Source organism: Trachypithecus francoisi, unplaced genomic scaffold (assembly GCF_009764315.1).
Source record: "Trachypithecus francoisi isolate TF-2019V2 unplaced genomic scaffold, Tfra_2.0 Lachesis_group16, whole genome shotgun sequence".
NCBI classification, from domain to species: Eukaryota; Metazoa; Chordata; class Mammalia; order Primates; family Cercopithecidae; genus Trachypithecus; species Trachypithecus francoisi.
In genome coordinates this window covers 64,366,344-64,390,924 of record NW_022681461.1, presented here as the reverse complement: position 1 = coordinate 64,390,924, position 24,581 = coordinate 64,366,344, and the positions used below count along the sequence as shown (strand labels likewise).

Sequence of the window (24,581 nt, the reverse complement as noted above, 5' to 3'; positions counted from 1 at the left end):
GCATCAGTTCTCTTTGTGCCAAAGCCCCATGGGCAGTGATATGAAGGGGTACCAGCACACACAGTGGATTGTGTTACATAAGAACCCTGAGATTAGGGAAATCACATCTTTTATAATGGGAAGTAGTTATATCTATTTTTGCTGTAGAGGGAAACACTATCTCTATCCTCCAAGCCTGCCCTACAAACATCCTTGAAAAGACAGTCTAGGACAAAGGGCAGTCAGTGCCTATGCTCACAAAATGTACAGAAACACAAGACCCATGGAAGGTCATCTCCCAACAGGGGCAGGACTTTTTGTGTTGTAGGCTATAGTATTGTATTTGGTAGAGGGAGTTAACGAGTAAATGGTATGCTATGGAGGAAAATATATGGTTTTGAGACTCCAACTGACCTCGGTTTCATTTCCTGTGACCTTAGACAAATCGCTTAACTTCTCTCTTTTTGTTTCCTTCCTGTCTCACTCTGTCACACAGGCTGTAGTGCAATGGCACGATATCACCTCACTGCAGCCTCCACCTCCTGGGCTCAAGCAATCCTCCCACCTCAGCCCCCCAAGTAGCTGAGACGACAGGTACATGCCACCACATCTGGCTAATGTGTGTGTGCGTGTGTATTTTTTGTAGAGACAGGGTTTCTTGATGTTGCCCAGACTGGTCTTGAACTCTTGAGCTCAAGGGATCCACCCACCTCGGCCTCCCAAAGTGCTAGGATTACAGGCATGAGCCACTGCGCCTGGCCCAAATCACTTAACTTCTGTGAGCCTCAACTATAAAATGAAATCTTTAGGCCGGGCGCGGTGGCTCAAGCCTGTAATCCCAGCACTTTGGGAGGCCGAGGCGGGCGGATCACGAGGTCAAAAGATCGAGACCATCCTGGCTAACATGGTGAAACCCTGTCTCTACTAAAAAATACAAAAAACTAGCCGGGCGAGGTGGTGGGCGCCTGTAGTCCCAGCTACTCAGGAGGCTGAGGCAGGAGAATGGCGTAAACCCGGGAGGCGGAGCTTGCAGTGAGCTGAGATCCAGCCACAGCACTCCAGCCCAGGCCACAGAGCGAGACTCTGTCTCAAAAAAAAAAAAAAAAAAAAAAAAAATGAAATCTTTCCCACCTGTGCAGTTCCCTTAGGATGCCCATTTGGGGCTCTATGCAGGACTGAATAAATAGCATTCCTTTGCCTTGTCTGAGTTCTGAACAAAAAGATGCAGAGGAAGGCCAGAATATTTTCTTATTAGTGATATTGTCAGGTTGGAGAAGAAGATTTTAGGGTTGGTAGCTGAAGGGTGCCACTAATAGTGAACCCCAAAAGTGGGCTGCAAAGACTAGGGCAGGCCTCCTGCTGAAGGGGGCCGGGTGAAGGAGCAGCTCCCTCCCTGTCAGAAGAAGTGCTGAGTTGGGCATGACCAGGTATTCTCAAATGTACAATCCTTCATCTTTCCAGGAATGGATAAAGCACGGAGAGGAACCAGGAATGTGCTCAGAAAAAAATCTTTCCTCACTGAAACCAGGACTAGGGAAAGGAGGTTCCCCTCTACAATCCATAGTGAGCAAAGAGTGGGGCTTAGAATTAGCAGAGGGTGGGGGGAAAAGAAATAGCAGAGGAAGCAAGCGTAATAGTACCTATTAAGAGGGACCCAAACTGACAAGTCAGAAATCATCCAACACTGTCATTGGATTTCAGTCCCAGCCTTGCTTCTTAGTAGCTGTGTGGCTTTGGAAAGTTCCTTAAGATCTCTAATTCTTCATTTCCTTGTCTCAAAAATCTGGAAATAGCAGCATTTAATACCAATGCGAATTATTAAGTGAAAATGAGGCAGAGCATGAGAAGCTCTTAGCATAGTACCTGGTAGGGAATAAACACTCAGGAAACACAGGCTGCTAGAATTATTTCTAAGAGCCCATACATAGCTCCTGAAAGTCATTTCCCCAAATAAGTTAGGAAAGAAGAAAACCTTTATCTGCTATCATGGAATTCACAGAGATCAGAAAGTTTTCTTCAGGTAATACAAATAATTGGGGAGAAGAGATGAAGAATGAGAAACAGGCCTCTCTATACAGCATCTGGGACAATTTGGGCTAGGCTTTTACTTTCTCATATTATCTGTGCCATGAACACACACACACACACACACACACGCAGGCACCATAGACCAGTCAATATTCATCTAGAGCCAATATAATAAATCCCTACTCTCAGCACAGGATATTGCCTTTATAGATACATTAGTCAGGAGAGGCTAGGTTTTACTATGTAAGAAATGACTTCAAAATCTCAGTGGATTTAAACCTTATCACAAAGGTGTGCTTCTTGCTCACTCTCTATATCCATAATGTGTCAACTGCTTCCCTGTTCCACACTATCTCCACTTTAGGACTCAGGCTGACGGAGCACGCTGCCTCTCTGTGTCTCTCCCTTTCTCTCTCTGGAACGTCATCAGATGCCACAGAAGAGGGAAAAGAGACCTGGTGAGTGACGTGCTAAGTCTTCAAGCTTCTGCTCCAAAGTAGCACACGTCACTTATGCTCACATTGTATTAGCCAGAGCAAGTCTTATAGCCCCATATTGATAGAGTTGGGGTGCATAATTCTCCTTTGGGGAGGTGAATATAGCTGGACGTAACCCAATCTACCACAGTGGACTCCCCAAGAGCCAGAGAGACAGCCAGCCACTGAGAGCTGCTAATATCTGGCTGATCTGGGCCTTCTCTTTGCCTCAGTTTTGCCCTCTGTGCAATGGAGATACCAGCACCCATCCTGTGAACCTTATAGAGAAGGGCTGGGAACGCACGTGGGATCACCAGCATGCATGTGGTTTGGAAACTGTAAAGTACCACATTTGCATGAGAGAGTTTCAATACCAGTATGAGTGCATTGGAAGGGATAAGAACACATTATAAACTATTTCACCCCCTCTCTGCCCACAGGAATGACTTGCCGAGGTTCTTAGCCCATAACCAAGCACTGGGTAAACCGCTTTACCTCATTCAGTCTTCACAATTACACCACAAGGTAAGTAATGTTATCAACTCCACTCACAGATGGAAACAACCTGAGTGTCCATTGAGGAATGAATGGATAACAAATGTGACGCATGCCACATTTGGGGATATTGTTGGTAATAACGGGAAGTTATTCAGCCTGAAAAAGGAAGGAAATGCTGACACATGCGACAACAAGGATGAACCGTTATGCTAAATGAATTTAGCCAGTCACAAAGAGACAAATAGTATAGGATCCCCACTTATATGAAGTACGTAGAATACTTAAATACAGAGACACAGAAAATTGGAAGGTGGTTCCCCTGGTGGGTAGTGGAATGGGGAGGTATTATTTAATGAGTACAGTTTCAGTTTGGGATGATGAAAAAATTCTGAAGATGGATAGTGCTGGTGGTTACACAACAATGTGAATGTACTTAATGCTATTAAATGGTACACTTAAAGGTGGCTAAACTGGCAAATTTTATATTATCTGTATCTTACCACCATAAAAAAGTATACGGCAGCAAAAACAAATAAACAAAACCGAAAAAACCCACAAGTCTTAAAATGCCTTGAAACTTTGAGCAATTTGGCTCACACAACAGATCCTTTAGCCACTATGTGAGTAGGTGATGGCATTTTAGTAGCCTGATAATGCTAATAAATACTTTCAGGTGTAAAAGTTGCTCTTAATAATTAATTGAGGATCCGGCTGGGATCGGGGTGAGGTAGATAAAGCACTGAACTGGGAATGAGACCTTGAGGTTAGGACTTAGCTGAAACCAGCTGTGTGACCTTGGCTAGGTAGCTTCCCCTCTCTTTTTCCTATCAGGAATGTGGAGAGGTTAGTTGATCTTTTCAGTTCAATTTTTTTTTTTTCAGACCAAAGGACCACAGTCTTGCAGGGCAGTTCGAGTAGATGGGAGTCTATCCCCTCTGCCATTCTCTCCCAATAACCACCTCTCCACCAAAAGAAAAAAAATAGCAAAAAGAATTATTTTTTGAAGGGCTTTATGAATTGGACTTCTGTTTAAGAACTTTAAAAACAGCTGGATAAGGGAATCTCGGAGGGCTCTGATGTTCTGTATTCACTTACTGGTGAAGCTGTGAGATTAAGAAGAGGCCGCTGGGTTAACCATGCAGTCATTCATCAATGACTAACGACTGGGCTCGAACCTGGGCTCCTGTCTCCTCCTGTCCAGTGAGGCCCTTCAGTGACCACCTTCCCATTTTTTTGTAGAGGCCCTTATATTGGCAGACAGGGAAGAAATTATAGATACCTTTTAACTGAGCCCTCATAATGCAGATGTGATACCCTACCTTGTTTTAACCCGAGTGACTCTCTCCTAGCAGAGAGAGCCAGACAGACTCCATTTTAGTTTCTTCATTTGTAACCTCTTTTCCCCTCCCTCCAGGCATAGCTAGTGTAAAACTGACTCACAGCACGTCCAGGAATGCACCTGTTGATAAGATATTGAGGTGAGGTGCACCAGCAGCTCCTGGGGGTGCACACGGTGGATGGCACCCAAAACCCCTCCATCTATCTTTTGTGATAGTTTAAGCCCCTGTACCTGGAAGTGTTTATTTTTTTGTAACTGCATTTTTTAACTTTTTGCCAGTTCTGCTTCTGTAAAAATTGCTTCAGCTAAAATCCCCCCTCCCCTATTTAGACCACGATATAAAAACAAACCTAGACCCTTCCTCGGGCCGAGAGAATTTTGGGCATGAGCTGCCTCTCAGTCACTGGCTAACAAAGGACTCTTTAATTTGTCTCAAAGTGTGGCGTTTCTCTATAACTTGCTTGGTTACAACACAGATAAAAACAAAACAAAACAAAACAGATATCCCAACAGCTACACAAGCAAGCATTTTCAGAACTGAGACTGGAAACCAGACTATGGAATCCTTATCAGTTGTTTCTCCGAGGTTTAAATTCCAACTCTGCAGTTTATTAACTCTGAGACTTGGGCAAGCATCTTAATCTCTCTGGGCCTCAGTTTCCTCATCTGTAAAATAGGTATGGTGGTCCCTAGTTTATTGAATTGTTGTGAAGGTTATAAATGTGTAAAATCCACCTCCACCATAGCCCCCAATCATTTCCCACTCTCTTCTCTCCCTGCCAGGGAGTCAGTGCCCTCCTGGAGGAGGCTCACAATACAGCCTTCATGGTTGACTCTGGGCATTGCTTCAGTATAGACTAGAAGTTATTTTAGAATCCCCAGAGCATGGTATCTGCGACAAATGAAGCTAGACATAATTTTAAAGCATTTTTTATGTTTAAAAGTCTTTTGGTCTCACTCCTTGGTCTTTTTTTTTTTTTTTCTCCGAGACGGAGCCTTGTTCTGTTGCCCAGGCTGGAGTGCAGTGGCGTGATCTCTACTCACTATAACCTCCTACTCCCTAATTTAAGCAATTCTCCTGCCTCAGACTCCCAAGTAGCTGGGACTACAGGTGCACGCCACCATGCCTGGTTAATTTTTGTATTTTTTTTTTTTTTAGTAGAGTGGGGGTTTCACCATGTTGGCCAGGCTGGTCTCAAACTTCTGACCTCAAGTGATCCATCCGCCTCGGCCTCCCAAAGTGCTGGGATCACAGGCATAAGCCACCGCACCTGGCTCTTGCTCTTGACAAAGATCTTTTTCCCGTCCAGAGATTGGAGAGAAAGCTAAGGACAAAAGGCAGCGTGAAGGAAGGAGAATTTCTTCCTGCCCATATATTTATTTTGAATTTTACAGGTTTAACGTCTGCCCTCCCTCACCCTGAGCTGAGCTGGGAAAGGTACCATTTCTGGTGGGTTTCACTGCTTGATACCTGGCCTAAGTATCTACAAGCTATAAAATCAGAAACAAAATATAATTAGTTTCATCAATAAACGAACAAAGGGCAGTTGGGCTTCACGGAGGAGTGACAAATGCCTTCAAGCAGTCTACATTTTAGGACAATAGCTGGGGTCACTGGTTTCCAAAAGCTATTGGGAAAACCACTTCCTGCTCCCTGTAGTCCCTTCACCTATTCTGGTATCAAAACGAGAAATCCAGAGGAGCCGATTCAGGCGTGTTCCACCAGAGGGCGCAGCAGGCCCACGCCAGGCCCTCTGGGCTGCCAGAACTCCCAGCCTGTGGCTACTGGTCCCATTCGTGTTGCTCACGCACAGCCGGTTTGGCAGCATTGTTTCCTCAATCTCTTTGTTAGTCCCTCTGTTTTCCCAACCCAGAAGAAAGTGAAGAAGCTTTGCAGTCATGTGGGCTTGAATTAAAATCCTGACTCTGCCGTCAGCTGAGATCTTGGCAAATTAGCATTCTGAGCTGTTGTATTAATATTAATTGGTGATTTCTTCCCAAGGCTGGGGAATCACAAAATTAGAGACTCTTGGCACGAGAAGGAGCCTTCGAGATCAGCCATTAGAGCCCCCACATGTCATGGATGGGGACACTGAGGCTCAGGCTAGACCAAAGCCCAAATCTCTCAGCACCTGGGCTGATGTCCTCTCAGCTACACCCAACTGCCTTCTTTCCAAAATCCATAAAACGATAAAGAGCATTCATCAGTGAATGAATGAATGAAAATATTAAAAGCCCTTTCAACCGACGAGCAAGGACTTTCTTCTTTCAGAGCAAGGACCTTGGATCCAGACAAAAGCACAGACTGCTATATCCCTCATCCAGCTTCAGCAATTACTTGACCTGTTCAGTCTCAGTTTCCTTCTCTGAATGGTGCAGGGCATACTATGGGGATCAGAAAAGCACCTACCTCAAAGGGTTTCATGAAGATTCAATGAGTGCATGCCTAAAATGCCAGCTCAGGCACCTGGAAGGCATTGAGAAAATGCTAGTTCTTTTTTTCTCCCTCCTTTCCTCCTCCTCCTCCTCCTCCTCCTCCTTCTCTCCTTCCTTCCTTCCTTCTTCCTCTTCTTCTTTCTTCCTTCATTCTTCTCCTTCCTTCCTCCCCTCCCTCCCTCCCTCCTTCCTTCCTTCCTTCCTTCCTTCCTTCTTTCTTTGTCTCTCTTTCTTTCTCTCCCCCCTCCCTGCCTCTTCCTCCTCCTCCACCTCCTCCTCCTTCTTCTTCTTCCATAAGCCAGAAACCAAAGGGTACATGTTACTTCTACATGTTGAAATCTGAGTTCCATAATCTTTCTGAGTCTCACTGTTCTTGTCTATAAAGTGGAGAATTTTCGTAGCATTGTGGGAGGATTAAATGGCACAACATATATAATAAAACCCACAAAACGACCTGGTTCAGGGTAGCGTACAAAATATATTAATAATAAATACTAGTTTATCCTCCCTCATGAAGTAAGGAATGACTATTTCTAAGAACAAAGAAGGATAAGCCTGCATTCCTACCAATTCCAAAGACTTAGCAGATAGCATTCCCAGGAAGACATAATTTCTCCTGAGTTATCCTATGTCATATTCCTACAGAGCTCTTGTCCAAGGTCTTACAAGCTAACCCAGTTTGAAGTCACCCCCAGGAGCTACTGCATTCATTAAGACCTTATCTTTTCTCTTCTGGACCTCTGTTGTAGCTTCTGTGCCTTAGGTGGATGAGCGATGCCATCTGGCTGGAATGTACCTACTGGGAGTACCTTACTGGGCTGTAGCCACTTGTTAGGAGGGAATATAGGCTCCTTGTTGTACGAGCTTCCTAGGGCTGCTATAATAAAAGTACCATAAACTGGGTGGCTTGCAATAACAAAAATGTATTCTCTCACAGTTTTGGAGGCTGGAAGTCCAAAATTGAGGTGTCAGCAGAGCTATGCTCCCTCTGAGACTCGGTAAATCCTTCCTTGCCCTTGCCCATCTTCTCGTGGTAACTGGCAATCCTTGCTGTTCTCGGCTTGTGGCTGCATCACTCCAGGCTCTATCTGTCATTGTCACATGGCTATCTTCTCCCTGTGTTTGTATCTCTTCTCTTCTTATAAGGACACCAGTCATATTGAATTAAGGACCCCCCCCACTCATATATGACCACATCTCAATTTCCATCTAAATTGCATCTGCAAAGACCCCATTTCCAAAAAAGATCAGATTCAAAGGTACCAGGGGTTAGGACTTCAACATCTTTTTTTTTTTTTTTTTTTTTTTGCCGGGGGACACAATTCAATCCATAACATTGGTTAAAAGATCTCTAAAACACCTGAAAATTGGCCGGGTTGGTGGTTCACACTTGTAATCCCAGCACTTTGGGAGGCTGAGGTGGGTGGATCACCTGAGGCCAGGAATTCGAGACCAGCCTGGCCAACATGGTGAAACCCCATCTCTACTAAAAATACTAAAATTAGCCAGGTGTGGTGGCGAGCACCTATAATCCCAGCTACTCAAGAGGCTAAGGCAGAAGAATTGCTTGAACTCAGGAGGGGAAGGTTGCAGTGAGCCAAGATCATGCCGCTGCACTCCAGCCTGGGTAACAGAGTAAGACTCTGTTTCGAAAAAAAAAAAAAAAAAAAAAAAAAAAACCTGAAGATTTTTAAGAGCTCTCCAATTTACTAATATTTATAATGTACATGTAAATCAACCAATAGAATTAACATGGCTATGTTAATTTATTGGAAAAGTAATTATAAGGTTTATGATTAGAAATTATATTACAAGCCATATATTTCAAATATCATATAAATTACAATTATACCTATAATTGTTTGTAATTTATTAACTGTTAGAATAGTTAGCTAATTTTGAAAAAATAACTGGGTGAGTGAAACAAAACATTACTGTGGACTGAAAGGCTTTTAGGCCATCACTTTTCTTATTTATTTATTATTTTTTCAGCTCACTGTAGCCTCTGCCTCCCGGGTTCTAAAGATTCTCCTGCTTCAGCCCCCCAGATAGTTGGGACTACAGGCTTGTACCAGCATGCCTGGCTAATTTTTGTATTTTTAGTAGAGACTGGTTTTTACCATGTTAGCCAGACTGGTCTTAAACTCCTGACTTCAGGTGATCCACCCGCCTCAGCCTCCCAAAGTTCTGGAATTGCAGATGTGAGCCCCTGCACCCGGCCCATCACTCTTCAGCTGCTGCCTCATGGATCGTCAGAGTGATCATTCTACAAAGTAAATCCAACTATGTCACTCCCATGCTTAATAACCCTCCATGATGGCCAACAGCTATCAGGAACAGCTGATGAATGAAACTGTCAACAAACACCTCCAGCTACATCTCTACCACTTTCTGAAGCCTGTACTGGGGAAAACATTGCTGCTTTAATCTGACACAGGACAGACATTCACTGGTCAGGCCTTTGCTTGTTATATTTCCCCCAGAAACATTCCCTATCTCTCTCACATGCCTGCTTTTCTCTGTTTCTTATCCTTCATGGCCCAGCTCAAAAGCCACTTCCTCTGTGATACCTGCCAGGCCTTGTAATGTCCTCCTACCCCCAGGTTCCATGTACCTTGCTTCTGTATTTTGCAGGACTTCTCCCGGTTTTCTTGGTATTAGAGTGAGACTATTCTATACACCCACTTCTCCCACTAAGCTAGGAGTTCCTGGAAGACAGAAATTTTACCTTGGGCATTGTATTAGTTTGCTGGGATTGCCGTAACAAATAGTACAGGCTCAGTGACTTAAACAACAGAAAATTATTTTATTCTGGAGGCTAGAAGTCCAAGATCAAGATATCCAAGGGTTGCATTCTTCTGAGGGTTGGTTTTTTCCTTGGCTTGTGGATAGCTGCCTTCTTTCTGTGTTTTCACATAGTCTTCCCTCTGTGTCTGCATCCTAATTTCCTCTTCTTTTTTTAGTTCTGGGTTTTGTCTCCTACTTTATTTAGATTTTTAAAGTGTTTTCCTAACTTAAGGAGATTTCTTTTTTAAAATTCAACTTTTGCCAGGCCCAGTGGCTCACGCCTGTAATCCTAGCACTTTGGGAGGCTGAGGTGGGTAGATCACGAGGTCGAGAGTTCGAGACCAGCCTGGCCAACATGGTGAAACCCTGTCTCTACTGAAAATACACACACACACCAAAAAAATTAGCTGGGTATGGTGGTGGGCACCTGTAATCCCAGCTACTCAGAAGGCCGAGGCAGGAGAATCACTTGAACTCGGGAGGTGGAGATTGCAGTGAGCCAAGATCATGCCGTTGTACTCCAGCCTGGGCGACAGGGTGAGACTCCGTCTCATAAAACAAAAAAAAAATTTAACTTTTATTTTAAGTTCAGGGGTACTTGTGCAGGTTTGTTACATAGGTAAACTTCTATCATAGGGGTTTGTTGTACAGATTATTTTGTTACCCAGATATTAAGCCTAGTACACATTCATTCTGTTTCCTGAGCCACTCCCTCCTCCTATCCTACACCCTCCAATAGGCCCCTAACCTCCTCTTCTTATAAAGACACCAGTCATACTGGATAAGGGCCCACCCTAGTGACCTCATTTTAATTTAATTACCTCATTAAAGACCCTGTCTCTAAATACAGTCACATTCTGAGGTACTGGGGGTTAGGACTTCAATTCATTTGGGGTGTGGCTGAGTGACACAATTCAGCCCACAACAGCCATTTCTTTAAATTTTTAAAATTTAATTAAATTGTTAAATAATTCAAATAACATAGAAATATATTATTATTATTATTATTATTATTATAACCTCAAACAAAACAAGCCCTCCTTTCCCTGCTCCTCTCTACCCAACTGTTAACACTGCTACCAGGTCTGTTTCAAGCTTTTGCATATATAAGGATACATACATAAAGATATAACTTTGGTGTGTGTTTTCTCTTTTACATAAATACGATCAAATTGTCCATATTGTTTTGCATATCCTGATCTTATTCATTCTTTTTCTGTATGTGCCCAGTCTACCTCATGCCCTGAATCACAGTTTAGCTATGACCAAGCATGTTCAGAATATTTACTGAGCTCTTAAGAAGAGTGGTCATGGAGTATAGGTCTGCTATGAATTGTCTGGCAGTCATTTAATATTGTATTATATTTTAGGTCTCTCAACCTGAAATAAACAGCGGAGAGACCAGTTCTCCAAAACAAAGAGTTTATTTGGGAATAACAGGGAATTGCGATTTTGGGTGCACGTGCTATGGTGGACCACAGGTGCACCAAAGGGGATAGGGCAAGAGGAAGCTTTTAAGAGAAAGAAGGAGAGGCCAGGCATGGTGGCTCATGCCTATAATCCCAGTGCTTTGGGAGGCTTAGGTGTGTGGATCACCTGAGGTCAGGGGTTCGAGACCAGCCTGGCCAATATGGCAAAACCCTGTAACTACTAAAAATACAAAAATGAGCTGGGAATCATGGCGTGCACCTATAATTTCAGCTACTCAGGAGGCTGAGGCATGAGAATCACTTGAACTTGGGAGGCGGAGGCTGCAGTGAGCAGATATCGCACCACTGCACTCCAGCCTAGGTAACAGAGTGAGTCTCTGTCTCAAAAAATAAATAAATAAATAAATAAATAAATAAATAAATAAATAAAAGAGGAAATGTACATGTAAGTTAATTTGAAGATAAGACCATTGGTTACAGGAGCTTGTTGCAGGAGATGGCATTAGCTTATTGGTGGAGACAACTGCTGTTGGGCAAATGTCCCTGTGCAAGCCAGGTGGCTTAAGTGGAATTCCTTGGATAGTTTCTGTTGTAGGCATACATGCATGAGGACCCTTCCTTCGTGGCCTCCCAGCTCCATTTTGTGAGTTTAGCTTAAGTGACTGCATTTTGGTACTGGCAACTTTCACAAGTTTCATTTTTCTTGTATATAAAATGGAGGACAATAATATTCATCTCCCAGGGTCCTCAAATTATCTAGTATTTAGAGGCTACCCTACCATTTTGTCCAAGCATCTTTGGACAAAATGTCCAACATGACACCTGAAGTCCAATATCTTTATTCAGTTTCACTTCCTTGATGTTTCTCAGAGTCCTGGGGATACTTCCTTGATGCCCAGATCCACCCGATGGGGGCCAACTCCTCTGGCCAGACATTTCTGCTGGGGCTCTGTGTCTGCTGCTTCTCTTTACCTGGTCTCCTGGCTCAGTTCCCCAAAACACACCAAATACCAGAAGGTTCAAATTAGGGGATTTTTTTTTTTTTTTTAAATAGAGACGAGTCTCACCATGTTGCCCAGGCTGGTCTTGAACTCCTGGGCTCAAGTGATCCTCCTGCCTTGGTTTCTCAAGGTGTGGGATTACAGCGGGGAGCCACAGCACCCCACCAAGTTAAGGGATTTTACCAAAGCCTTCCTGATAGCATTGAGACAGGAATGATACAGGGTTGACACAGGAGAACAGCAAATTCCAGGCAGCAGTTTTACACGACTAGCAAAAGGGAACTGTTAAAATAGCTGCAGAAGCTAGGGGCTGAGAAGACCCTGAAAAATCAGGGTGTGGGTCAAGCTGGCTAAGACCAACTGGACCCAACATGGCGCTGGATTTGACTTAGGTCTCACCTAGGACCTCATTGTATGCTCATTAACATACTCAATCACACACCCACCAGTGCCAGGACAGATCCTGGAACACCCGTATTTGGTGTAAAAATGAGTGGCACCAGAATTCTGAGAAATCTTCACATTTTTCCAGGAATCTTCATGAATATTCCACCTCTTGGTTAAAGAAACCCATGTAGATGGAAACTGCAAACCCAGTTGCATGACTCTCTCTCTTAAGTATACCCACACTCCCCTTTCTTTTCTTTTCCTTCTTTTTTTTTTTTTTTTTGAGATGAAGTTTTGCTCTTGTTGCCTAGGCTGTTGTGCAATGGTGCGATCTCAGCTCACCACAACCTCTGCCTCCCAGGTTCAAGTGATTCTCCTGCCTCAGCTTCCCAAGTAGCTGGAATTACAGGCATGTGCCACCACGCCAGGTTAATTTTTAGTATTTTTAGTAGAGATGGGGTTTCTCCATGTTGGTCAGGCTGGTCTTGAACTTCCGACCTCAGGTGATCTGCCCACCTTGGCCTCCCAAAGTGTTGGGACTATAGGCATAAGCCACTACGCCCAGTCCACGCTCCCTTTTCTTGAGTGTGTACTTTTTTTTTTTTTTTTTTTTTTTTGAGACGGAGTCTCGCTCTGTCGCCCAGGCTGGAGTGCAGTGGCTGGATCTCAGCTCACTGCAAGCTCCGCCTCCCGGGTTCACGCCATTCTCCTGCCTCAGCCTCCCGAGTAGCTGGGACTACAGGCGCCCGCCACCTCGCCCAGCTAGATTTTTGTATTTTTTAGTAGAGACGGGGTTTCACCGTGTTAGCCAGGATGGTCTCGATCTCCTGACCTCGTGATCCGCCCGTCTCGGCCTCCCAAAGTGCTGGGATTACAGGCTTGAGCCACCGTGCCCGGCCGAGTGTGTACTTTTTGTCTTGCCATAACTCTCCAAACTTTCACTATTTTCTGATTTGTCACTGAATTCCTTCCCACAATGGCGTCAAAAGCCTGCACACCAGCCGGGCTGAGGTCCTACAGGTATTTGGGGACCTCCTCTAGCTCACTGGTATCTGTGTCATTAGTAGTCTTACCATTCTCACCTCTTAGAGAACACAGTAGGTGAACACAGTAGGTGAAGCATTTGGGGACCTCCCCTAGCCCACTGGTATCAGCATCATTAGTATTCTTACTATTCTCACCTCTCAGAGATCACAGTAGGTGAAGCACTTCCCATGCTTCCTGTCACTGCATACCCCAGAAGCTGAGGGGGTCAGTCCTGTCAACACATCCATTTCGCAAGTGAAGAATCAGGGGCTCAGACAGGTTGAGGAACTTTCCCAAGGCTACTCAGTCAATGCGTGGGAGAGCAAGGTCCATTCCAAAGCATTTTCCAAGGTTTGGCTAGAATCAGTGGTGGAACCACAGCTAATTTCAGCTGTTCCACACAAAGACATTAGGTAACTAAACCACTTGGTGAGACAGTTAGATTCTGTTTTCAATGATTTTTCTCTTCCTTTTGATTAAATCAAGGAAAGTTTCAGGTTGTTCCTAATATGCCAGTAAAAGTTCTCTAACGTAATTCCAATCTCCATTTCTAACAAAGACAAAACAGGCAACCGTATCTAGCCAGAACTTAATCATGTTGTTTTGTTTCCTTGTATTTATTTTTATGGAAATGAAGTTGATTTTCTATTGATGTAGCAATAGAAATATTCTTTAAAAATATCAGTTGTTAAAAGTGAATAGATGTACAGAAAAATATTAAGTAAAGAATAGTGTGATTCGTTTGTTGAAATGTCAAAAATTGTGAGATCTGGGGCTTCAGGCTTGGGAACAGTGTACGTAATAAAGAGGAACTTAAGTCTGGATGGCAGACTCCATCTCCTGCCCTCTTCAGTGCCGAGGGGCTGCCTCTCTCCCTCATTCTGGCAGAGACCCCGAGGAGACGCACCTTGGCCCAGTCGAGCTCCAGTCCAAAAAAAGCCAGTTAACATCACAAACTCAGCCTTTCCATGACGCCATTTTATTGTCCAAAACTTCTCCATTTCAAGGGGATTTCCATCTCCCTTTACATAACAAAAGTCCCCTGACCATGTTCTTCCCAAAATAAAAAAAAGAGCAGCCAGTTTTTCCTTCAAGTGCAATTACATGGCAGGCTGCTTTGCAAGGGCAGTTTATTGAAGGCCTGGTCTTCATTTGGTCTTAAGAGCAGCTCTACTTCCCAGCCCAGCCCCCAGAAGGAGAGAGGTAAAGTCCTCCCTGCTCTAAGTGAAGACTTTCTACGGTGCAGCTTTGATGTTGCCCTCTCCTGTTCTAGCGTGCCATGTTTCCCTGGGACACGTTTCTCTCCCTGGCTTGGCATTCAAGGCCCTTCACAATCAGCCCAATATGGAGAGGTAAAAGAGCATTGGACCACAACTCTAGACATCAGGGTTCTAGTGCTAGCGTGACCCCAATTTGCTGTGTGCTCTCTGCCAGCTCCCTCCCCTCTTCAGGCCTGTTTTCCCATTCATAGAAAGAAGAGATGGGATTAGGTGGGTCTCTTCCAGGGCTGATGTTCTCTGGTCCGCAGCGAGAGTCTGAGCTAGTTGACCAGCACATAGTCAAAGAGGCTGGGCTAGCCAGAGCTGAGGCCCAGCTCTCAGGCTTGACCACCTCAACCTGGCCACTAAGACGACTTTGATGCTCTGCCACTTTCAATTGACTTTATGCCTAAGTGTGTTATGTCAGAAAAAACAGGTCTGCTGGGAATTAAGCTGGCCTGCCCTGCTTCTTAAGGGATCTCCTTAGATAAAAAACCAAGCCCGACAGAGTGAGGAAGCTGCTCACATCTGACCCCTCAACACTCTCTCCTCCCATCCCAAAGGACTGGTTCCAGCAGGAAAGTCTCCTGTTCTGTCTTTTACAAGGGAGAATAGGTGGGTTTTTTTTTAAGTTGCTATAAAACAGATGCCCAGTATACAAATGTTTGGACCATATGAAATGTATAAAGAAGAGAGTAAAAGGCAACTGAAATATTTTCCACCCACCTCTGCCACGATATCCTTTGTAAACATTTTTGTGTTTCAAGTTTTCTCTAAGAAATAGAAAGACAAAAATCTTTTTAATGAAGATAGGATCATACTAGAAATACAGTTATAATTTTTAAAAGGTAAAATCATGACTCTTAAAGACATATAAAATGAGTGCTTGTCAAAGATTTTATTTTACTCGGTTATTAATGAAATAATATATTAAAGCCAGTTCAAAGGAGAATGTGATTAACAGACAAGTATCTATATGCAATTAAGAATGCAGAAATAAATTTGATAGTAGATGAAAAACTGGTAATTATTTTTAGGGCAATAAAATGCGATGTTTGGAATTGTCTCTGTACGTTTATTTATTGTACATTTATGGGACAAAATTTGCATTTCTATGGGCAAGGATAATTTGCATTACAATTACCTCTAGGGGGCGTATCTGAATCCCACCAAAATATGTTAGCAGTGGTGAATCTATACGGGTCTGCAGCAACCTCAATTCCTGCCTCCTCAGGAGTAAGAATTTGACTGAGGTGCCTACGGCAGAGGAAGAGACTGAGGCAAATTTTAGAGCAGGATTAAAAGTTAAAAATTAAAAAGTTTTAGAGCAGGAACAAAAGGAAGTAAAAAGTACACTTGGAAGACAGCCAAGCAGGTAACGTGAGAGAGTCCAGTGTGCGATTTGACCTTGGACTTGGGGTCTTACACAATGGCATGCTTCCAGGGTTGCGTTACTGTTCCCCTGATTCTTCCCTTGGGATGGGCTGTCTGCATGCACAGTGGTCTGCCAGCACTTGAGAGGGGCGCATGTGCAGTGTGTTTACTGAAGTTGTGCACATGCTCACCTGAGGCATTTTTTTCCCTTACCAGTCCAGCGTTCCTAGAGGAAGGACATACAGCAGTTAAACGCCGCCATTTTGCCTCTGAGTGCGCATGCTTGAGCCCACTTGCCCACTTCCTGGGATATTATCAGGAAGCCGCTGATCACCGGTTTCAGGTGTTTTCTATTGGGAAACTGCCTTTCCCTAGCACTGGCTTTGACGAATTCTCATTTTAGAGATAGTATAATAACCACCTGATGATCACCTGACATTCTAAGTGAGAGAGGTTCCTCTCCTGCCCTGCTCATGTCTGACTATCTACTGTAACATTACTATTACTTTTCTAGAACTCATAGAGATGTGAAATAGCCTAGTCAGAGACAGGGAAAGACTCCTGTAGAATCAGGTAACCCCCAAAGAATCTAGACAACACACAGCATGCCATTAAAAGGACACCTGATAAACGTTCACATTTTGTCACCAAAATATATATCATGCTTACAATAGCTAATATTTGGGAATGCTTACTCATGGAGTGTCAGGCACTGTTGTAAGCACTTTATATAAGTTTTATCTCACTTTTTATAAGTATTATTTTACTTATAAAGTACTTTATAAGTATATTATTTTTATTATTTTGAGACAGAGTCTCGCTCTGTTGCCTAGGCTGGAATGCGGTAGCACAATCTCAGCTCACTGCAAACCCTGCCATCTAGGTTCAAGCGATTCTCGTGCCTCAGCCTCCTGAGTAGCTGGGATTACAGGCGTGTGCCATCATGCCGGCTAAATTTTGTATTTTTAGTAGAGACAGAGTTTTGCCATGTTGCCGAGGCTGGTCTTAACTCTTGGGCTCAAGTAATCCACCCACCTCAGCCTCCCAAAGTGCTGGGATTACAAGCGTGACCCACCGTGCCCAGCCTGAGAGTTTTTTTGTTTTTGTTTTTTAAGAGAATTTCCCTATATCTTTGCCAATAATAAGTAATATCAATCTTTTCAGTATTTGCTAATCTGATAGGTTAAAAAAAAAAGGTATCTCCGTGTCATTTGAATACACATTTATTTTTATCACAAGAATTCTTCAGGACTGTTTTGCAAAGATAATTATCAGTGCCAGAGATTACTTTGTTTCCCTCCTCTCCCCCTAGTGGTAGAGCTATAAACCTAAAGTAAGGTACAAAAAGAGATCCATCGAAGGCCATCCTGCAAGTTAGGGGCAGAACTAGGATTCTCCCCAGGGTTTCTGACTTTTTCCAGAAGTAGAACCTTTCCTGTGGGCTTTCCTGCCACCAATGTTGCTTTTAGTCTGAATACCAGTGGGAATGACTGGGGATCCATCAGTAGTAAACTTGTCCTTCAGTTGGTCAATCAATGGAGATATGACTAGCTAGGCTAATCATATCTCCTACCTGAAGAAAAAAAAAAAAGAAAAGAAAAGAAAACTGAATTTGTATGTATCACTAATGGGCCAAACACTTAAAATAATAAGTAAATAAATAAATAAATTTATTGAGACAGGGTCTTGCTCTGTCACTCAAGCTGGAGTGCAGTGGCACAATCATGGCTCACAGCAGCCTCAATCTCCTGGGCTCAGATAATCCTCCTATCACAGCCTCCAGAGTAGCTGGGACCACATTTGCATGCCACTACACTGGATAATTTTTTAAATTATTTGTTGAGCCAGGATCTCCCTATGTTGCCCAGGCTAGTCTCGAACTCCTGGGCTCAAGTGATCCTCCCACCTCAGCCTCCCAAAGTGCTGGGATTACAGGCATGAGCTACCACGCCCGGCCAAATGTAAAATAAATAAATAGACAACAAGAAAAAGGAGTAAGTTAGTTCTATAGTTTCTTTTATAATTTATAAAACAAATCATAAATGAAAGTTTTAACAAATTGGACTACAAAATGCTTTAAAATGCCTATAGGTAAAACAAAAACAACGTTTTTTAAAAAAGTAACTACAAATGGACTTGAAAGACAAAAGGAGAATTCACCCAAGATCCCAGTCTTTTAAACACAAAAGCACATATCCGAAATCATTTATGCATTCACCAACTGTCAGGCCAATTATAGGATTAGCAAAGATAATGCCTGTGAGCCCAGGCTATTCAAAGGCATTTTTCATCAGCCTTGGCACGGTTGTTAGAGCTGTCATTATGATTTTTGTGATTTCCAGCTCTGCAGCCAAAATCTGTCTGGAAAAAGCATCAGACATGGATACAGGTGTGAAGGGGGAGGTGTCCATTAATCACTTTTCCTCCAAAGTGGAAAAGAACTCAGGCTTTCAAACTAGCCACACCCAGATTTGAATCCGGGCTCTGTGGCATTTGCCTTTCCTTTGACGAGATGTACACCATCTCAAACCCTTATCTCCTTGCTTGTAAAACGGGTCTGTTGAGACCTGCATCTCCGAATGTTTTTGAGGAATGAATAAGATGATTAGTGTAGACTGCCCAGCACACAGCCTCGCACTTTTTTTTTTTTTTGGAGACGGAGTCTCACTCTGCTGCCTAGGCTGGAATGCAGTGGCACAATCTCAGCTCACTGCAACCTCCGACTCCTTGGTTCAAGTGATTCTCCTGCCTCAGCCTCCCGAGTAGCTGGGACTACAGGCATCTGCCACCATGCCTGGCTAATTTTTGTATTTTTAGTAGAGATGGGGTTTCACCATATTGGCCAGGCTGGTCTCAAACTCCTGACCTTGTGATCCCCCCACCTTGGCCTCCCAAAGTGCTGGGATTACAGGTGTGAGCCACCGCGCCTGGCAGAGCCTGGCACTTTTTAGACAATCAAAAAATGTGTTCTCCCCTCCCATTGCCGTATCTGGGAGCTCACCCAGACTCTTCAATATTGGTTGGGCAATTGTGCATGCTGGGTACTGTGCAGGTGCTGCGGAGACTGTCATGAGTATGGAAGAGGCATTTTCTGCCTTCCTGCAGCTTAGTCTCACTAGGACATCAGACACAGGACAGATAATTTTATAAAAACAAATTATTTAGAATTGAAGGAAAGCTATGAGGAAAAGCAACCCAGATTATATCAGGAGCCTCTTGACTGAGTCATAGGGGATGAGGTGGCAGGGAGGTGTTCAGAAAGGTCCTCAGAGAAAGGGACCTGATGCATGGGGGAATTTGTGTTTGTTGGAGCCATCCAGGCTGAGAGAAGACCTGGTAAGGTCTGACCAAGATGGAACAGGGTTATATGGGGTGAAATAATAAGAAATATAAATATTGATCTCTGCCCTAGTCCTGGCACAGAGCTCCTAAAATTCTTACAATTTCCTGAGACATGGGTGAGCTAGGAGCATCTTTTATTCTAATATTTGGTCTTTGACCCTGGCTCCTGACACAGAGCTCCTAATCCCTTGGAATTTGCTAGGTGATAGGAGTATCTTTGTTTCAGTGAGGCAACCCTTATTGGGCTCCTGGATGGGGGCTGGTCACCAGAAAGCCCAAGCCACTGTTAGAAACTTGGAGCTTTCAGCCCCACCTCCATTCTCCAAAGACGGGAGAAGGGCTGAAATGCAGTTAATAATCGATCATGCCTACAAGATGAAGGTTCCATAAATATTCCTGAAGTATGAGGTTCAACGAGCTTCTGGGTTGGCCAACACATCTGAGTGCCAGGAAGTGGTGCACGCCAACTCTATGAGGACAGAAGCTCCTGCAATCAGCACCTCTCCAGACGTTGCCCCGTATGTCTTGTCACCCGGCTGTTCATCTGTATCCATTATTTTAACTTCTATTAAGACACTGAAGGCTGGGCACGGTGGCTCACACTTGTAATCCTAGCTCTTTGGGAGGCCGAGGTGGGTGGATCATCTGAGGTCAGGAGTTTGAGACCAACCTGGCCAACATGGTGAAACCCTGACTCTACTAAAAATACAAAAATTAACCAGGCGTGGTGGTGTGTACCTGTAATCCCAGCTACTAAGGAGGCTGAGGCAGGAGAATTGCTTGAACCCGGGAGGCGGAAGTTGCAGTGAGCCGGGATGGTGCCACTGCCCTCCAGCCTGGGCAACAGAGCGAGACCCCATCTCAAAAAAAAAAAAAAAAGATACTGGTATTGTGTTTCCCTGAGTTCTGTGAGCCTCACTAGCACATTAATTGGACCCAAGTAGGGGGTAGAGGGAGCCTCAATTTATAGAGAGTCGGTCAGAAGTATAGATGAAAACCTACTACTTGCAATGTGTATCTAAAGTGGGGAACAGTCTTATGGGACTGAGCCCTTCACCTGTGGAATCCAACACAATCTTTAGGTAGATAGTGTTAGAACTGAATTCAATAAGAGGATACCCAGCAGATGTCCACTGCAGAATTGCTTGGTGTGAGGGGAAATACATCCCCACATTGGTGTCAGTGTTGAGTTATACGTGAGAGTAGATATACACTTTGGTTTTTTCTATCTTTAATACCTGGGGATACCAAGCGAAGGCCAGTGTGACTGGAGCCTGGGCAGGGCAGTTACCACTCAGGCCCAGCATTCCCAGCTTAGGAATTCTGGCTCTAGCACCCCGCATTGATTCATCCCAGCTTCAGCCTGGACATTCCGGGGCCAGGAATGCACTACTTCTGGGGTGACCTGATCCATATGGGAGCTGGTTAGTGCACCCAGAATTTCAGGTGCAGCCTGCTGGCTGCTGCACCACTGCAACCAGGAAGTGGACACCCAGCCCCAATTTCTTGATCTTAACCGTGATGAAGTCACTCTCCTTTGCCATGGCTCACTTTCCCATCTCTGATATTTATCCTGTGTTGTAATTACCTACTCAAATGTGTACCTCCATTACCTTAGGAAGCTAAGGAGAAGGAAGTATGCCGTCCTCCTCCCTCTGTCCCCAACTCCTAGCACAGACCCTGCACACCCGCGGTGCTGCAAAGAGCACATTTGTTGAATGAATCATAAATGATACTTTGCAAAAATTTACTTATTTGATCTTAGATAACTGTTACCCCCCAGTTCTGTGTTTTGTTGGGCATCTACCGTGTGTTAGACACATTACCTATTTATATATATAAATATATATATATATATATTTTTTTTTTTTTGAGATAAGGTCTTGCTTTGTTACCCAGACTGGAGTGCAGTGGTGTGATCTTGGCTCACTGCAACCTCTGCCTCCCAAGCTCAAGTGATCCTCCCACTTCAGCCTCCTGGGTAGCTGGGACTACAGGCGCATGCCACCACATCTAGCTATTTTTTTAATTTTTTGTAGAGATGGGGTTTTGCCATTTTGCCCAGGCTGGTCTCAAACTCCTGGACTCAAGCGATCTGCCTGCCTCAGTCTCCCAAAGTGCTGGGATTACAGGTGAGAGGCACTGTGCCCAGCCCTTAGCCCTTTATTTTAAAGAAATTCAGATAAACAGACCAGTTGAAAGAACAGTACAGTAAACACCCACACATCCTTCATCTAGATTCAGTAATTTTGCCACAGTTTATAAATCTCTGTGTGCATGTGTGTGTGTATACACACACATGCTCGCTCTCTTTCTCTCTCTCTCTTCCTGAACCATTTGAAAGTTGCTAATATTAAGACTCTTCGCTCCTAAAATCTTAAGCACTTATCTCCTATGAAAAAGGACATTTTCTACATAATCTTGATGCCATTGTCATAATCAATAAACATGAGACACAAAAGTAGTGTCTAAGAACAGCCCATGTTTGCATTCTCCCATTGGCCTGATATATGCTTTATAGCTTTTAAATTTTCATCCAGCAATATAGAAGGCACATAATTTTCATAACTCTCAAATCTCTGTTAACCTAGAACAGTTTCCTCCCCCTACTTTTTCTTCGGTCTTTCTTAATGAATTTAAAAACTTTTTTTGTTATTAATTTTTTTGAGATGGAGTCATGTGCTGTCCCCCAGGCTGGAGTGCAGTGGTGCAATCTCAGCTCACTGCAACCTCTGCCTCCTGGGTTCAAGTGATTCTCCCGCCTCAGCCTCCTGAGCAGCTAGCACTGCAGGCGTGCACCACCACACCTGGCTAATTTTGTATTTTTAGTAGAGTCGTGGTTCACCATGTTGGCCAGGCTGGTCTCAAACTTCTGACCTCAGGTGATCCACCCGCCTCAGCCTCCCAAAGGGCTGGGATTACAGACGTAAGCCACCACGTCCGGTCTCATAATGAAATTTTGAGAAATTAAAGTCAGTTGTGTTATGAATGTTCCACAATTTAGGTTTGTCTAGTGTTTCCTCATTATAAGATTAAGTTATACATTTTTGGGCCAAAATGCTATTCAGGTGATTCTGTGTCCTTCCGGGGTGTCACACATGTTGCCAGCTTGTATCATTACTGGGGATGCTAAGTTTGATCAGTTGGTTAAATTGGTGGTTATCAGATATCTTCATTGTAAAGTTACCCATTTATCTTTGTAATTAATAAGTAATTTCTGGGGACACACTTTGCTTATGTGGATCGAACAACTTCTCACCCAGTGATTTAGCATTCACTAATAATCTTACCTGAATCAATTGTTACTATAATGGTTGCAAAATAGTGTTTTTCTAATTTCATCTACATTTTTTCTTTTTGGTTAGAATATCACTATATACTCATAGATTCTTTTTTTATACACTCATGGACTGTATAAATTCAATATGTAGAAATCCTTTTTGAGTCCATGCGTAGAAATCCTTTGTGTAGAAGGATTTTTTTTAAATTCAATGTGTAGAAATCCTTTGTGATCATTTTTCATTTTGATGTTCAAATTGTCTCATATTTGACCAGTGCGAGCTGCTTGTTTGAGCTGACTGCTGTGTGCTTTGATGTGGCTCCAATAGCTTTGAACCTTCTTTGTTTTCTGGTACAAGATATTCCAGGCTCGAATTTTACTCTTATTTCATAGAGGAGGAAAAGGAGGCTCAGAGAGAGAAAACAGCTTCTTACAATGTTTGGGAGATCCTGCTCAAGCTGAGGACGTTCAATTCCAAATTTTTAGGAAAGTAGCTAAACTGAAAGGCCAGACAAATCCTGTAGTGCAGAAAGACCTCATGAAGAGATGTAGCTAAATCCTTAGCTGTCCGCACACAGAGCTTGCCTAATAAGATGGAGACATCTGGATGGTAACTTTGAACTTAGACAATCAGTAACACATTTCAAAGATATTTTATTTATTGAGGAAGTTGTAATGTGGGGGATAATGTGGGGTTTTGGAGTAAAGAAGAACCAAGGTTTCCTTTAAGACTCAAGCAGATTCAGCCCTTGTGTGTCTCTGGGTAAGTTATTTCACCTTGTTGAATCCCAGACTTTTTCCGTCTGAAAATGGGGTAATCATACCCACTTCATAGTTAAATGGGTTCATTCATAGAAAGTGCCTAGTGTAATGTCTGCCACATGCTGATGCTCAACAGACAAAAACTACCTTTACCATCAGTTCTGTTGCTATTATTATTAAAATCTGAGAAAATCCTGTTATTCAGTGGGTTAATGTGGTAGAAAAAGTGATAGATTTAGATTCTTGAAGACCCTCGTCCACCCTCTGTGACCTAGGATTAGCCCTGTTCCCACTCTCGTGAACTTCATTTCATTCACATGTAAATCAGGGTTCATAATCTCTTCCCTGCAAGCTTCACAGCCTCACTCAACAGATTTCATGAGCACCTACCACGTGCAGGGTAATCACGTTCCTAACGCTAAAACCAAAGGGTAAGCATCGCTATGCTCCTCCTTTAATACATGATCAATTGGTAGTCCAGGGCCAACGAGAGGCAAAGCTGGGATTCCATCAGGCTCTCTCTGACCTGCATGTTTGTGCTTTTCCGTAGGTCACACTGTTTAGAAGGAGAAAGAAGAGCTCGCTGAGAAAAACGCTCCACAAAGCTGCAGAGCCCTGTGAAGGTGAGAGAGTATTATCACCAGCAAATGGCATTCCTTCTATGGAAAATGCCACTGGGAGGAAAGCAGATGACTGAATTTCTTTTTTCTTCTTTTCTTTTTTTTTTTTTTTTTTATTATACTTTAAGTTCTAGGGTACATGTGCATGACGTTTATATCATGTTCTTTTTTCTTCTTTTCTATCCCTGTAAAGGATTTCTTTCTTTTCTATCTTTGATACCTGGTGAAAACCTTAGGTTAATATTATCTACCAAGGACTCCTACACTTCAAACAAGAACTGGGTGAAGGTAGTGGAGATCGAACCAGCCCAGAACCAACTGCCTCAACTGAAGAAACTGATCAGAAAAGCCCTTTGAAGCTGTAATTCACTTCAGACATGATTTTGAAGAAGAAGTAGAAGAAGAAGAAAAAACAAAAAACAATAAACAGTAACATCTGTGGGTATCAGAACTCCAGCCAATTCAACTGAGAGCTGGAAAGAGGGAAGAGAAAGTGCTGCAAGTTTTCAACAGAGTAGTCACAGAGTCCTACAGTATGAGCATTCGTGGTGATGTAG

At 43.4% G+C, this 24,581-nt stretch overlaps 1 long non-coding RNA gene across 1 annotated transcript; it reads left to right on the top strand.

The window, feature by feature from the left end:
• The first annotated feature begins 1,437 nt into the window (after window positions 1-1,437).
• On the top strand, window positions 1,438-24,019 carry LOC117098739. The gene is made up of 4 exons (XR_004443568.1): window positions 1,438-1,542; window positions 2,372-2,465; window positions 2,924-3,008; window positions 23,955-24,019. It is a non-coding gene; the product is annotated as an uncharacterized LOC117098739 (long non-coding RNA).
• Window positions 24,020-24,581: the final 562 nt, after the last annotated feature.